The 15711-nt window shown below is 33.3% G+C and overlaps 1 protein-coding gene across 5 annotated transcripts in view; it reads left to right on the top strand.

Annotated features, from left to right (window-relative positions):
* The first annotated feature begins 1141 nt into the window (after positions 1-1141).
* The window catches only part of LOC129787249 (sex determination protein fruitless), a 112043-nt gene continuing 97473 nt past the window's right edge, over positions 1142-15711 (top strand). For all 5 annotated transcript variants that reach the window (XM_055822685.1, XM_055822689.1, XM_055822684.1 and 2 more), the window contains exon 1: positions 1142-1921. The gene's annotated coding sequence lies outside the window, so the exon portion shown is untranslated. The remainder of the gene's footprint in view (positions 1922-15711) is intronic.

Here is a 15711-nt window from a genome sequence, read left to right as displayed (position 1 = left end):
TATGCAACCAATACGGCGCACATTTTGCGTGGTAAATGGCCTTGGTGTGTGTCTGATGATCCTATAGGGGAGACCCGTGTAAGTTTTGTTATTTTTTATTGTATTTTACAGAATTTTCAAACAACAGAATTTATGGTTAAAATTTATTCATTTAATATTATTTTTAAAATTTTATTGAATAAAACTAATATGAATAGTTATGAACGAATCAATTTTTAAACTCTCTTACATTTAAAAGAATTATTATTAAGAGGTGATCAAAATAGATTCTGTAAATTAAAACATTAAAAATCATAAATTTAAAGAAGTTGGTTAATCCTATAAAACATATTTCTTGGTTTAAAAAATAAATAATGTATTTAAAAGATATTGAAAAGTAAAAAAATAAAACAATAATGAAGTTTTAGGTATTGCAGCTTATGTAAACTAACCATTTAAGTATTTTAAAGACAATTGGAACAAAAAATCAAAAACCAACATAAAAACATGATAAAAGGATTTATATTTCAACGTTTTTATGTATCAAGCGAGTCGTGAAAGGGTTAAAGTTATGCTGCAGTTTTCCATAAAATGGTTTTTCTTACAGCAAAAAGCGTTATTTATATACACAAATATATAACTTTTATAGATGAAAAATTAAGGCAAAAATCTCTTAAATTTGTAAGAGAGGAAGCTACAATATATATTTTTTTAATTTGTTTCGATAAATAGATGGGAAAACTTATTTGAGATAAATTTAACGACCGTGGTGTATGTTGTGTTAGATGGGAAAACATTTCAACCTTGGGTGTAACCCGCGTATCCTCTATATGCTCATTTGAAGGTCCCGTATATATAGTAAGGTGCATGTATGTGGAAAATGGAATAAGCTCCACTATGTGTGCATTCCATAGCGTTGGTTTCTCCCACTTGACGATGTGCTTTTGCACAATCGGACGGAGAAAACCTCCACTTGTGCATGTAAATACATGGGCAATGCGGGTATTTGCGGGGTACTGGGGGTGTACTGTACACTGAAGGGGTAGCAAAAAGGGTGGATGTTCCATGCATTCCACCAATACACATGCATCCCCAGTGGCATTCGATAATAACATTTGGGAAATCATCATCGGGTTGGAAACAGAGTCAGTAATGTTGTTTTCAGTACAACGCGACATCTCTGACGGTGAGGACACAAAAGCTCTCCGAGATCACCTTCAGAGTGAAAAGAGAGAAATTTGTATTTTTCCAACATCCATATTTATTGAGGAAGTTGAATACCTATTGAACGTTAATTCCGCTATAGCACAGTTCACAGTCATTTCACAATTTCACATAAAAAGGGGATTTTTCTGCTTTGACTTTTCCAATAGAAATTTCTTTTATAAAAATTTTACCTTCGTGGATTTTTCTCTCTCTCTTCTACACGTATCACGAGTGGCGTAAATTAATTCTTTTTCGTGATTTTACTTCTTCCGGATGGAAGATTAAACTTGTATGTAGCATCTTAGTCTGAGAAGCTAAATTTTTGGGGTGTGAAGAGTGGGAGTTGGCCACACAAATATAAAGTAGGTAGGTACTTTTAAAGGGCGAGAACACTTCAATGGTAGAACATTCACCATCAAATGCATTGGGCCCTCGTGTTATGTAACGTACCGGTTTCAAGGAAAATTCACCTCTTGAACAAAACAAACAAGACACTTTGCGAGTTTTCTCCCACTTGGGAGTGATATTTTTTCGTGCTGAATTTCACCGAGAGAGATATATAGTTTCATGGTGTGGCATAAGTGAGTTGTGGTACGTAAACTCTTCGATTTGTTTTGGCACATCGCAAGCATTAATATAGACAGTATTTTCGCAAATCGCTCATCCTCACCGGGTGTGTGATTCAAAGTGAAATTTGCATACAACACATCCAAAGAGTCAGCCTATATAACAAAAGGTAAGAGAATTATTTTACCCAATTTACAGTCAAAGCAAAATGTGTGCAATGAATTTGCTCGTGTTATAAGCTTAATGCGTATACCTCGTGTGTATTTTACATGAGGATTTATTGATTGTTGAGTCATGTGAAATTGCATACTGTTTCCAGTGGAGCGGTTTTGAGTAGTTTAAGTTCTAATCTAGGAAGATAAATAATATTTCTACTACTAATATGCGATGCAACAAAATGGATGGAATTATCTCTATTTTTCCAATTACACCTAATCCCATCGCAACGTCATCCTCATGAATACGTAATTCCACATCTCTATCTCCCCTATATACCCACCACAATAATGCTGTTGAATTTTCCTGCGGAAAACTCCACTACTCAAATCCCATTCGCACCCCCTTATTATGATGTATAAATTTTCATATTCAATGACAAAAGATCCCCATTTGATCCAAAAATACATCCCCACTACTAACTTCAAATTATAGGACGTATGTTGATTTAAAATTCTCTCAAAAGAATATAAAGCTTTTGCTGCAAGCTTCCTATATACGTATAAATGTATATAATATAGAATTGAAATTTCTCTTCGCGCTTAGTGACAGACACAAAACTTGCAGAAGAGCAAAAGAGATTTCTTTTTATACAATTCCCATATAACAATCAACTCAAATGCTGGATTAACTTTCTAAAGAAAAATACAACAACAAAGAGGAACAAAAAATAAGAGAACCAACGGAGACGCCAAAGTAAAACAAAAAGAAATTTTACACATCGATTGAATTCCTTTTTTCCCCTTTTTAGTGACATTTAAATATAAATTTTTGGGATGCTTCAGAGTTTTCAGGGAGTTTCGGGGTTGAAAAGAAATTATTTATAGACAATATATAGAAATTTTCCCAGTCAGCTTTCAACTCTATTAAGTCGAGACTTATTCAGAATTTCTTTCAGTCATGTGATTCTTTATTTTCCGAAATATATTTTAGATCGACGTAAAAATATATTGAAAAAATATTTTTTTTCTAATTCCTGTTTTAAAAACTTAATTTATTAAAACATTCTTTTAATTGTACGGCAAATAAAATTTACTCTTAAAATAACTATTAACATCAAATGAGACATCTCGCGATACTTTTGGCTTTTCACCATCCCTTTTGCCACATACTATTACATATATTCAGTAGAAGAGATTTGAAAAATCACCGAACCATATACGATTCCTTTAACCCTTTTTACATTAAAAGCATACGCTTCCAGATTACTGTCGCAGAAGATTTATTTAATTACAGGGTATATTCTTTGGAATAGTCTTTGTGGAATTTAAAACTTTATAAATTGGGAAATTAAGGGAAATTATAAATCTGAGATTCCTACAGTTTATACATCCTGTGGGTTTTATCTATCTTCTTAAATTTAGTATCTTTTATACAAATGTTTAAATTTCAGTTAACCGAAGACCTTAAATGTTTCAAAAACAAATATTTCTAATTAAAAAAATATTTATATGCCCTAAATATGATTGTCAAAACCGTTTTGATAAATTGTAAAATGAATTTTCATGTGAAAATTATTTCACAACACGAGAACACTCGGAATAAAATCCGAAGTGATAGAATGTATATTATTTTCACAACTCATACAATTCCGGCATAAATCAATAAATCCCTAATTACGGAATAATTTGTTTGGAAAATTCATCCAGTCAGATTAAAAGTAGTCAAATGATTGTAAAAACCGCAAATTAAACTTCATTTGTCTATATATTGCATGTTTTATTATGCTTGTGTGGCCTTTTTCGATCATTAATAATAAAAGTCCCTTCCTTCTTAAATTAATCATCACCTAAAGGTAGGGATACATAGTTTTTCCCTAAAATCCAGGAAGTGGATTTGCACCGGAGGAACCCAAGAATTGAGCATAAAAAATTCATCATTTTTTTTAGTTTTGGCTAAAATCGACAGAATTTCGTTAAAGAATAAGGTTTAGAACTTATTAAACTATAGATATAAGATCAATAAGAGATAACGAATAAAAGCGAAAAGTTCTTATATAAGAATTTTATTAAACGGAAGAAATATTATTAAAAAAAAATTCTTGAGGCAGCTACATATTTCACAAAAATTTAATGATTGTAACAAACGCTTCTTGACGTAAGTAGAGGAGTTAAGGAAGAAGAAAGAATTCTGTGTGTTTCCGGCAAATAGTAGAAGATTTTCTTTTATAAACAACACAAAGTTATTAACCCGGATATGTCCATTGTATTACAATGCTTGGCAAGAATGAATTGATTACATGAAAAACTAAACTTTTCTTTTGTTGAAAAGTTGAACAAATACATAGTGAAAGTAAGGGTTAGCTGTTTATGGATTTTCAGAAATAATAGTTGCGAATTGACTTTCAAATCATAAAAAAAGTTAAAAGAGTGCTGGGTGTATCCGGGTTAAAATAGAACTCGATACTTAATGTATTCCACAGCAAAATTAAAATTCTAGAATCTTTCTGTGGACACGAGTCACAATTTTATCAAAGTTTTTTTTGTATAATTTATAAGATGTTGTGTTAAACAGTTAGCAAGAAGTGTTTTTTTTTCAACCTTCTTTGTTGGACTTTTGATGGAAAAGTTTTGAGAAAAATTTTCTTAATGATTCAGCTGAAAATGGTTTTTTTCTTCTTCTTTCAACACTCGCGTCTGTGTTTTTAATTTCGTTTTTTTAATTCTTTTCTTATACTGATTAAATTAGCTCAAAAGTTACATTCGATTTGCGAAGCATTTCGTGGCCACAAGAGAGAAGAAAAACTTAAACTATCCCTTGCATGTTGTCTTTCTGCAGACTTCTTGTATTTACAGCATAAAGTTAAGAATCGAGAGATGATGTAGTAGTGAAGTTTGGTGAAAGAAAAAAAAGTTCCACAGACACTTGGCACGCTTTTTGAGTTTGAATGTGTTGCTCTCTTTTTTTTGCAGAGAAACGGAGTGAACTATTGAAATTTTTGTATAAAATGTAGTTGTGAAACCACAACTATATATTTTAACAAGGTATAAACCCCATAAAAGTGGGGAAAAAATGGCATAATTTTGTTGTATATTTATTAAGCAGTTGGATATAAATCTTGTTGAGAGAGTGAATAATTATTCGGCAACTGTTTAGATAATAATTTGGGGAAATTTTATGAACTTTCCGGTGTAATATATTGGAAGCCATTTATTTAAATGGATGGGCTATAGTTTTAGTTTTCCACGTATTAATTGATTGGTTTTGGTGTAGGGAAAGTGCCATATTCGCACACATTTAGTGTGGTCAAACAGTTGGTACTAATTGTTATGTGGAACTTGCACCATAGAAAGGCAATAAATGGTTACTAAATAGAGTTGTTTTTGCATCAATTGCGTGCAGCAACCCAGTCCACGCTATTGCAACATATTGCTCAAATGACTTTCTTCCAGCCTCACCATCCTGAAAGCTCTCTCACTGGCGCGAATTTACATAATTTACCAAACAAATTATCACTGTGTGGATTCCAATCTTCTACCCTTTCACCCATGGTCACGCCTCAAAACCATATTTGCGTTTAACACCCTTATCTGCTTGACTTGTGTGTACTAAAGGGTTTTTTGGTTTTACAAGCTACATAACTGAAATAATGGTATTAAATTTTGATTTAATTACTCAACTCTATATATTTTTGGAATTTTAATGGATTTAAGAGACGAAAAACAGTGTAGGTATGTTTGTATCACAGGAGATTTATGCTTCAGATTTTTTCTAAAAGGAAAACCAACTAATTCATAGAAAAATTAAAAAAAAAACTGTCAAGCATAACTATATTTTTGAGAATTTTAAGATAATCTTGCCTAATAAATAGCAGATAGATTTAAGGAAATATATTTGTTTTCAAAGATATTAACATTAAGGAAAATGCAATTTTATCTGGAAAAATAATTTATTTTCTTATTGATTTTAAGTAGAATGATTTAATACTTAATTACATAGCAAGATAGAGGTTTTCCTCACATATTTAGCATCAAATATATTCAGCAAGAAGATTTTTTTTCTCATGGATTCTAACATTTTATTTGCTTCATATAATATTTAAAAAATATCCAAATATTAGTTGGTATACCACAATCGTGGCATACCAAGTATTGTAATCGTCGGAAAAACCGACCACCTCGGATCGGGCTCAAACTTGGTATGAGCACATTTTGGACATCCCACATTACGAAAATGGTGGTGGAAAATTTTTGATCCGGCCGGCCTGCCGGCCGGTGGTCCAAACTTTGCCTTATATCTCGAGAACGGCAATAGATAGAGACTTCGGGTTTGAAGTTTTCTATAGAAATGTGGGTGTAAAATTTCATTTTTTCGCATTTTCAAAATCCAAGATGGCCGCCATCCGCCATTTTGAAATAGCGTCAACCACTTCTCTTATAGCTAGAGATCTGAAATTTTAGTATGTTGTAGAGCTCAGTGAGACATTTTCATCGATAATTCATACTTGAAAATCGGTCAAGCGGTTTAGAAAATATGGCGGCCTAAAGCAAAAAGTGTTTTTTCGATATATCTCAAGAACGGCTTGATCGATTTTGACCATCTTGGTATCAAATGAAAGGTATTGAGAAGCCCTACAACTGTCTAGAACATTTCAAGTTTCAAAAACATCCGCAAGAGGCGCTAAAAACAAAAACAAAAATTGCCTAACTTTAAGGGGCTATATCTCCCAACATCTGTTATCGTTTTCCTTTAAATTTTGATATATTGTAGCCTGACTCAATATCTTTCATCAGTCCAAAAATGAAGAAATTCTATGTCGCCGTTTAGAAGATATAGCCATTTGAAAAATTCTTGAATTTGAAAAGTTCTAAGAGCCATATCTCTTGAACCGCTTCTCCGATTTGACTCAACTTAGTATCAAATTAAAGGTTTTGCAATTATCTACATATTTCTAGAACATCAGAAACCTCTAGAATCATTCTTTCAGGACGAAAAGTGCAAAAAACTGTTTTGGTAGAACATAAATCCGCAATTTTGTGTTCTGGAGGTGACCTTGAAATGTATCGAAATATATGTCAGCTTATAGCTTATTTCAATACCTTTCCAGAACTAGTCAAGAAATTTCTGTAGGTCTAATAGAACTTAAGATATAAGCATTTTAATCTGTCAAATTGCTAAATTTTACAAAAAATCGACTTTGCCTACTAATATTACTCACAAATTAAATTACAACGCATAGACTGACCCATCCGCGTTGTGGTATACCAACTCTAATAACGACGCGTTATGATTGACTTTCTTAATAATAAAATATCTAATAACTAGACTTATTCCAAAATTTAGTTCTAAATTCAATTTAGGATTTCTTAGAGTCAAATTTTAATTTTCAAAAAAAAAAAATCTTGAAAGCAGCAATACCGCTACAGGTGTTTGTTTGAGTGAAAAATAAACTGGGGACGATCCTTGAGTACTTAGTGACAGAGTGGTGCAGAACAAAAAGATCCTCTGGGTCTCCTTGTGCAAATTTCTTCTTTTTTTCTTCAATTCCCTGCGGTAAGTTTTTCATGCTTGGGGTAGCAGTGAGGGGCTGCAAGAGAGAGACATTGAGGAAAAATTGTAGAATTTCATACAAAATGCGCAAGCAAAAGGTGGTAAAACGCAGATGTACATCTACATATGTAATCACAGGGTTGGCATACAAACCACTCACACCCTTATATGTTGTATGCACCAGAAGCAGAGCCAGAAGGGTGGTGGGGGTTAGCGTCGAGGAAAAATGTTAATAAATTCACTTTGCACAAGAGTCACACAGAGTTGTCTTCCACATTCAGACGAGTATTTTTCCGCCACAGTTTAGAGAGACGAAAAGATGTGACCGCTCTTACGTAATTGTTGGAAATAAAATGCATAGCGGGGAGTATTTGTTGCTTAAATAGTGGCAGGCACTTTATGAATTTTAATATTAAATTGGTAGACTGTGGTGTCTTTCTTAAGGAAATGAACTTCATGACGACGTAATTGAAATTTTTCCGGAAATACGTCCTTCCCGTAGCTACCGCGCTATCAAACACAGTCCATGAAATTTGTATGCACTAGGATTTTTTTTTTTTTACAATTTTTTGTCTTTCTTCCTATCTGCCACCACTTAGCTCTAACATTCAGGTTAGAGGTGCTTCGGAAGCGGAAATATATCGAGCGTGTTTATTTTGTTTGTTTGAATTTTCTAAATGGGGATGGACAATTTATTACTATTTTTTCTAGAGGAAAGTCATTAGAAATATAGGTGTGATGAGGAAGTTCTATTTCTTTTAAATGTTAATATTTTTTATACCAAAAATTTGATGTTTGAATCCACGATATTTTCCTTGCTAGAAGGGCTTTCTCTGTCGATTAAATTTATTATTGTACGGCATACAAGAAATCATCAGTTTAAATTACAAGTCCTACATCCTTATGAATATAAATTTATATTCATAAACGAGGTAAATTGTCGCTTCGCTCCAATTTTCCTCGCCCCGCTTCGCGGGGGGTTTTGCGCTTCGCGCAAATTTTAGAGAGAAAAAATTGTGATGATTTATAAGTATGATTGGGCACACTCATCAATCTCAAAAGAAAAATTTGCAAAGCGAAGAAATCATTTTCATACAACATTTCCGGCGTCAAATTCAAAAATTCGCAAAAAAAGCATGAGAGTTATATGGGGGCTACCTGAAGGGGGGCTTCGGGGGGAAAATGGATACGGCCACTCGAAACCGCCTGTTATAAGGAGCCTCTGTACCAAATTTCATCGCGATCGGTCAAACGGTGTAGATTTGTATAGCCGAACACGACTGATTACCAACAAACAGACCTTTCTTTATTATATAGATATTCTAGCCCTCTATTCCCGTTTGTCTGGGGGTCTTTTTCTTTTATAAATCGAACAAAAATCAATCACGCAATTTCTTCCTTCAGAAAAATGTGAAAAATAATTCTTCGAAAAAAAAAAATGAAAAATAAAATCTTCAACTGCGTTTTTTCTACGTTGCGTTTGTGATTGCAAATCCTTCAATCTTCTTATGCAAACATATCGCTGATAAGTTTCTAAATGTTGTTTTTCACTCAATTCCCCAACTTATTTGTCTTTTTACCTCATACCCTCCTTTGCACCAAGCAATGAAGTTTTTTTATGAGCTTCCCCCAATCACTTGGAATCTCCTTTTGTGGTGTTTTCGATGCTATTGTTGCATTTTGAAATTTTCTCTGTGGTATACACAAACCAAAGTGTATTTACCACAATCAGTCAATACACACCGTGGAAGGAAAACAAGGAAAAACGGGGAAACTTTTCTGTCTTCCCCCATGAAAACTATTGCATGAATTTATGAATCTGCTTCTCCTTCACAATGTCTCCTGCGGAAGTTCTGTCGCACTTGGCAGATGCTTAAATAGTTGAGAATCATTTTCTTTTATTTTTTTTTTAAGGTTATTTACTAAATACCGTCGCAAGTTCATAAACTTAATATTAGGAATACCTTTACATATTGAAAGAATAAATATTATTTTGTGAAAATTTATTTTATTTTCTTTATTGAAAAAAAGCTTTTTGAACGTAACGACTTAATCTGATTGACAAAAAACCTTGAGCTTTTCCCGGTGCAAAAATATTAGATTTCGAGGTCAGAATTAAAGGAACAAAATGACGAACTAACACATTACATACCTATCCAATTATGTGGAGGAGTATCATAAAATAAGAAAGAAAACAAAACAATAGATCCAAAAGAATATAAGGTCGTCTGTTAGCTGTGTTTCCATTCAATCGTGCTGGAAAAAGTATCTGATGTGGCTCCAAATAATACATAGCAAAAATAACAGGATGGGCTAGTTTCTCTTATACATATATCGTAAAATTTATCTAAGAACTATATATAGTCAAGGGAAACAGCCCTTAGAATTTGTTTCTATTTTATATGCTTTCACACAGTCTAACAGAATTACGAAATATGATATTATGCTTAATTTTTTTCTTAAATAAAACAACAAAACGTTGGGTCAGAGCAATAATAGAGGCGTTGCCTTAGAAAAATGAAAATATTAAAACAAAAAAAAATGCAGATAAAATATTACAGTAGAATATGCACTTTATATCTTAAAGGAGTATCGAATTACATCATTTATGAAAAGTTTTTGGCACTTGTCCCACATGGAAAGTTGTGCTTTGTATACTCTTCTGTTTGTTGTAAAAGTTGGCAATTTTCCTTTTCAAACATACATATAATCATATATCCGCCATGTGCCGGAGAATGTGTATACCCCTATATACATATGTAATACCCTATTATATACCTACTACACAGAATATGTAGTGAAATTTTATTTCATAGGTATATGGGTAGTCAAAGACGAAATGATGACTCATCAAAGTCACAGCTAAATATTGTTATTAAATTCAATTTAGCGAAAGAGAAATTCAATGAAAGGTGAAGTAGAATAAATACTTAATTCTCTTTCATGATGATTTTACAACAATGATCTACATATATATTTTTAAAATATACATAAAATTAAATACTTCAATAGGATAGGTATCTTACTTATTTATGCAATCGGACAAGCAACGTCTCCCTCGTTGCCACCACTTAAGCATCATCAAATATGAAGAATTGTCTCTCTTGAGCATTGCTCTGTGAATAAATAAGATTACTAGGAGTGAGAGAGGGTAGTGAGGTATAAGATGGTCAGGAGGTCGATGGAAAGTAAATGCACCGCTCTTGTGTTTTGCAACTATACAAAATGAAATTGTGTGTAATCACAGAAGGGCTCAGAAGCGGGGAGAATAGCTGTGAATAAAATTTAATTAACATTGAATTTTCTTTGGTATACTGAAAGGCACACTGAAATCGCATTCAAAGGAAGAATTAAACCTTCGACTATTTGTTTAATAAGCGGTTTGATAAGTAGTGTAAACATTGCATTTTCAATTTACATTCTTCGCTCCGTGGAAGCAATGAAAATATATTTCAAATTGTGCAGTTGTAAAATTAATCAGTTGATTTGTTAAAAAGGGATTTAAATGAAAAGAACAGCTGAGAAAATAAAGAGGAAAACTTTTACACTAGCGACGATTTGATTCAATTTTTTATCATCTTCAGGCACTGAAATTTTCGTCAAAAGAATCTTTAAGATTAATTCAGCTATTTTTATCCTTTAAGCGATCATGAATTTCAAGCATTAAAAGAGGATATAGATTTTTCTAAATATCATCTAATTATTAGTAAAATTTTACCTAAATAAATTCATAAAATTAACCTCAGTATTTTGATTCGTTACAATTCATGACCGATTTTAATCAACAGGAATAATCGTAAAAATTTCAGATTATTTGCTATGCTGCATTTTTTGTGAATAAAACACTAACATACCTACATAGTTGACTATGTACGCTCTTTTTTGAAACAACTGTTTTTTGCTCACGAAATTATCTAACATTGTTGAAGGCTTCAATTGCAGAAATTGCCAATTTTTTTTTCAAAAAATATTTTTTTTTATCTTGAAAAGTAATTTAAAATAATGCTTATGCTTAAAACGAGCACTAGTCAAAATAAATTTTAATTAATACCCCGCGAAAATGCTTTTATGTATGTGATTTTCAAAGCACCCCCGCATAACAATGGCAGAGAGAATCATTGAATACAATTTACAAAATTATGCCTCGTGGCAATACATTTAATCAGAGGCAGGAAAATCCAATACCGTTGAGATTAGAAATTGTTCATTAGTTATTATTGGATTAATTGCTTGTATAAACCAAATCAAATATAATAAATTGCGAATAAAGCAACAATATATTTTAAAATAAATTGATCATCAAATTGTAAGTATGTGTAATATAGTGATTTATTAATGTTTATTACACACTGTTTTATCTACATGCACTAATACATATTTCGGATGGAATAATCAAAATAAAGCTATTAATCATATTCCAATATGAAAATTTAGTCTATATATCGAACAAAATGCAGATATACAAGTGATGCTGGATTGAGCATAGATTGGGAGCATTATGCATTACGGTTTATGTGATTTAAATGCGCAAAAACATATAAAATCTGTGGTGATAATGATAGGATCAAGATGTTTTTTTTGGCAATTAACATTATGAACATTTGATTTTTTCCCATTTTAATCAGCATTAAAACTAAGCTCAAAATAAGCTCAAAAACTCTAAATAAGCTCCCTATAGGAAGTTCCTTTATTTTTAAGCAAAGACTATAGGGATGGGCGGGTCTAAAAAGTCAATTTGCATAAATCCTTATCTTCAGCATTACCCAAAAGACCCAAAAGCAAAAAATTTCTACAATAATGGGTCATTCTTACAGAAAATTTTCTGCCCTACAACTTTATCTCAGACCACTATTCTCTATATTGTTGGGAAATATGTGTAAACTGACCCGCCCTAATTTTCCACTACCTAATTTTTATTCCAAGATGCAAGGCATACGTTATCCTAAGAAAGCTTCTCCTTATATTTGCATATTGCATATAGTTTATCTCTTGATTATCCACATCATCTGTAGTGCGTTCTAAGCTCCCTAGTAGTGCATTAATAATTACATTATGTGAAGGGAAAATCTGTTTGCCTTCTGGATGAATGGGGAGACAAGAACACATAATATTCTATCTATGATATAGTGCCTCTTGAGTATATTTATTGTTCACCATGGTAGTGATCAAATGGTTTTAGCACCCTCACACAGTTATGTGTATCCACACCCTTTTCCATTCAACACTCAAATGTGGATATGAATATAACAACCAAGAGAGATAGAGGAAAAAAAACATGAAAATCAAGCCCTTCTGTTTGGTCTGAACTTTATGATTTAATTTAAAAAGTGCACCAACAGTTTTCGCGAATCATCAGCGATGCTAAATGTACTATGAAAAAAAAAAGTGTGTGTGCTGCACAAATAGTGCACTTCAGAATGGATTTTCCAAGGAAAAAGCATGGTTGGAAAACTTGAAATGATTGAAAAAGTACACACTCCACCACCTTTTTCTCTCTCTCCCACACTTCAAGATTAATTGTGGTTAAATTTTCGTGAAAAGTGCAGAGTAAACCAGAAGGGCGTGTTGCAACTTCGACTTACTCAAATATACGTAACATTTTTTGGTTTATTCTCCTTGGCACTGCGGGGGTGCACCATAAGTTGGGAAATGCTGCAATTACAGTAGATAAGAAAACAGCTAATTGCAAGAACATTACAACAGATTTCTTGACCACAGAGTGAAGAGGTATTGAAAGAAAAATTACTTCTTGTAATTTCAGGAACTTTTCTTTGGAATTCCTTCATACTAATTGATGTGGAAATATTATGTTGAGACAAGAGGAAGCTGACTACCATTGTATGTTATTGAAATTATGCACTGTGTGTGATGTCTTGCGTGTTATGCGGAAAACCCCCAGTGCTCCATTGTCGTGATGTATCCTCTAAAGGATGTACCTTATTTGGAAAATGTAACGTATATTACATGAAATTCTCACAGGAGGAGAATGTCTTCTCACAATTTTCATCATACCGATCCCACATCCTCTACTCATGCCGTACTTAATTGTGCGGTTATTTACACTTGCCAAGAGGAAAATCATGTATGATGAGAACATGTAGTTAACATACCAATTTATATTGGTTTTATTTGACATTCTCATAGCTTTGCATATTTCAATATGCAATATGTCTCATTCATATTTGTTCCCATCCATATTGACGGTTGTATATGTAGTTTGTTAAGGGATTTACTTAATCGTTTTCTTCCATGAGACAGAAAATTTTCTCATCAATTAGTTGGTATACCACAATCGTGGCATACCAAGTATTGTAATCGTCGGAAAAACCGACCCTATTAGATCGGGCTCAAACTTGGTATGAGCACGTTTTAGACATCCCACATTACGAAAATGGTGGTGGAAAATTTTTGATCCGGCCGGCCTGCCGGCCTGCCGGCCTGCCGGCCGGCCGGCCTGCCGGGCAGGACTCCACATTTTGCATTATAGCTCGAGAACGGTAACAGATAAAGACTTCGGGTTTGAAGTTTTCTATAGAAATGTGGGTGTAAAATTTCATTTTTTCGCATTTTCAAAATCCAAGATGGCCGCCGTCCGCCATTTTGAACCACCGTCAACCACTTCCCTTACAGCTAGAGATCTGAAATTTTAGTATGTTGTAGAGCTCAGTGAGATGTTTTCATCAACAATTTATACTTGACAATCGGTCAAGCGGTTTAGCAAATATGGCGGCCTAAATCAAAAAGTGTTTTTTCGATATAACTCGAGAACAGCTTGACCGATTTTGACCATCTTGGTATCAAATGAAAGGTATTGAGAAGCCCTACAACTGTCTAGAACATTCGAAGTTTCAAAAACATCCGCAAGAGGCGCTAAAAACAAAAACAAAAATTGCCTAACTTTAAGGGGCTATATCTCCCAACATCTGTTATCGTTTTCCTTTAAATTTTGATATGTTGTAGCCTGACTCAATATCTTTCATCAGTCCGAAAATGAAGAAATTCTATGTCGCCGTTTAGAAGATATAGCCATTTGAAAAATTCTTGAATTTGAAAAGTTCTTAGAGTCATATCTCCTGAACTGCTTGACCGATTTTGCTCAACTTGATATCAAATTAAAGGTTTTGCAAAACTCTACAACTTTCTGGAACATCAGAAACCTCTAAAACCATTCCTTGAGGACAAAAAGTGCAAAAAACTGTTTTCGTAGAACAAAAATCCGCCATTTTGTGTTCTGGAGGTGACCTTGAAATGTATCTAAATGTATGTCAGATTATAGCTTATTTCAATACCTTTCCATAACTAATCATGAAATTTCTGTAAGTCTAATAGAACTTGAGATATGAGCATTTTTATCCATAAAAATGCTGATTTTCTAAGAGAAATTGGACTCTCATCCATTTATGCCTAATTTAAAAATATGTTTTTGTAATTAAAAGATTTTTTTCACATGTAAGATTATTATTAGTTGGTATACCACAATCGTGGCATACCAAGTATTGTAATCGTCTGAAAAACCGACCACCTCAGATCGGGCTCAAACTTGGTATGAGCACGTTTTAGACATCCCACATTACGAAAATGGTGGTGGAAAATTTTTGATCCGGCCGGCCTGCCGGCCGGCCTTCCGGTGGTCCAAACTTTGCCTTATAACTCGAGAACAGTAACAGATAGAGACTTCCGGTTTGAAATTTTCTATAGAAATGTGGGTGTAAAATTTCATTTTTTCGCATTTTCAAAATCCAAGATGGCCGCCGTCCGCCATTTTGAAATACCGTCAACCACTTCCCTTATAGCTAGAGGTCTGAAATTTTATTATGTTGTAGAGCTCAGTGAGATATTTTCATCAACAATTCATACTTGACAATCGGTCAAGCCGTTTAGCAAATATGGCGGTCTAAAGCAAAAAGTGTTTTTTCGATATATCTCGAGAACGGCTTGACCGATTTTGACCATCTTGGTATCAAATGAAAGGTATTGAGAAGCCCTACAACTGTTTAGAACATTTCAAGTTTCAAAAACATCCGCAAGAGGCGCTAAAAACAAAAACAAAAATTGCCTAACTTTAAGGGGCAATATCTTCGAATTCCGATCATAGATTTCCTTGAATTTTTGATATGTTGTAGCCTGACTCAATATCTTTCACCAGTCCGAAAATGAAGAAAATCTATGACGCCGTTTAGAAGATATGGCCATTTGAAAAATTCTTGTATTTGAAAAGTTCTAAGAGCCATATCTCTTGAACGGCTTGACCGA

The sequence above is a fragment of the Lutzomyia longipalpis genome, chromosome 1 (genome assembly GCF_024334085.1).
Source record: "Lutzomyia longipalpis isolate SR_M1_2022 chromosome 1, ASM2433408v1".
Lineage (NCBI taxonomy): Eukaryota > Metazoa > Arthropoda > Insecta > Diptera > Psychodidae > Lutzomyia > Lutzomyia longipalpis.
The sequence above is the reverse complement of the archived record's forward strand: the minus strand, read 5'-3'. Positions and strand labels throughout refer to the sequence as shown.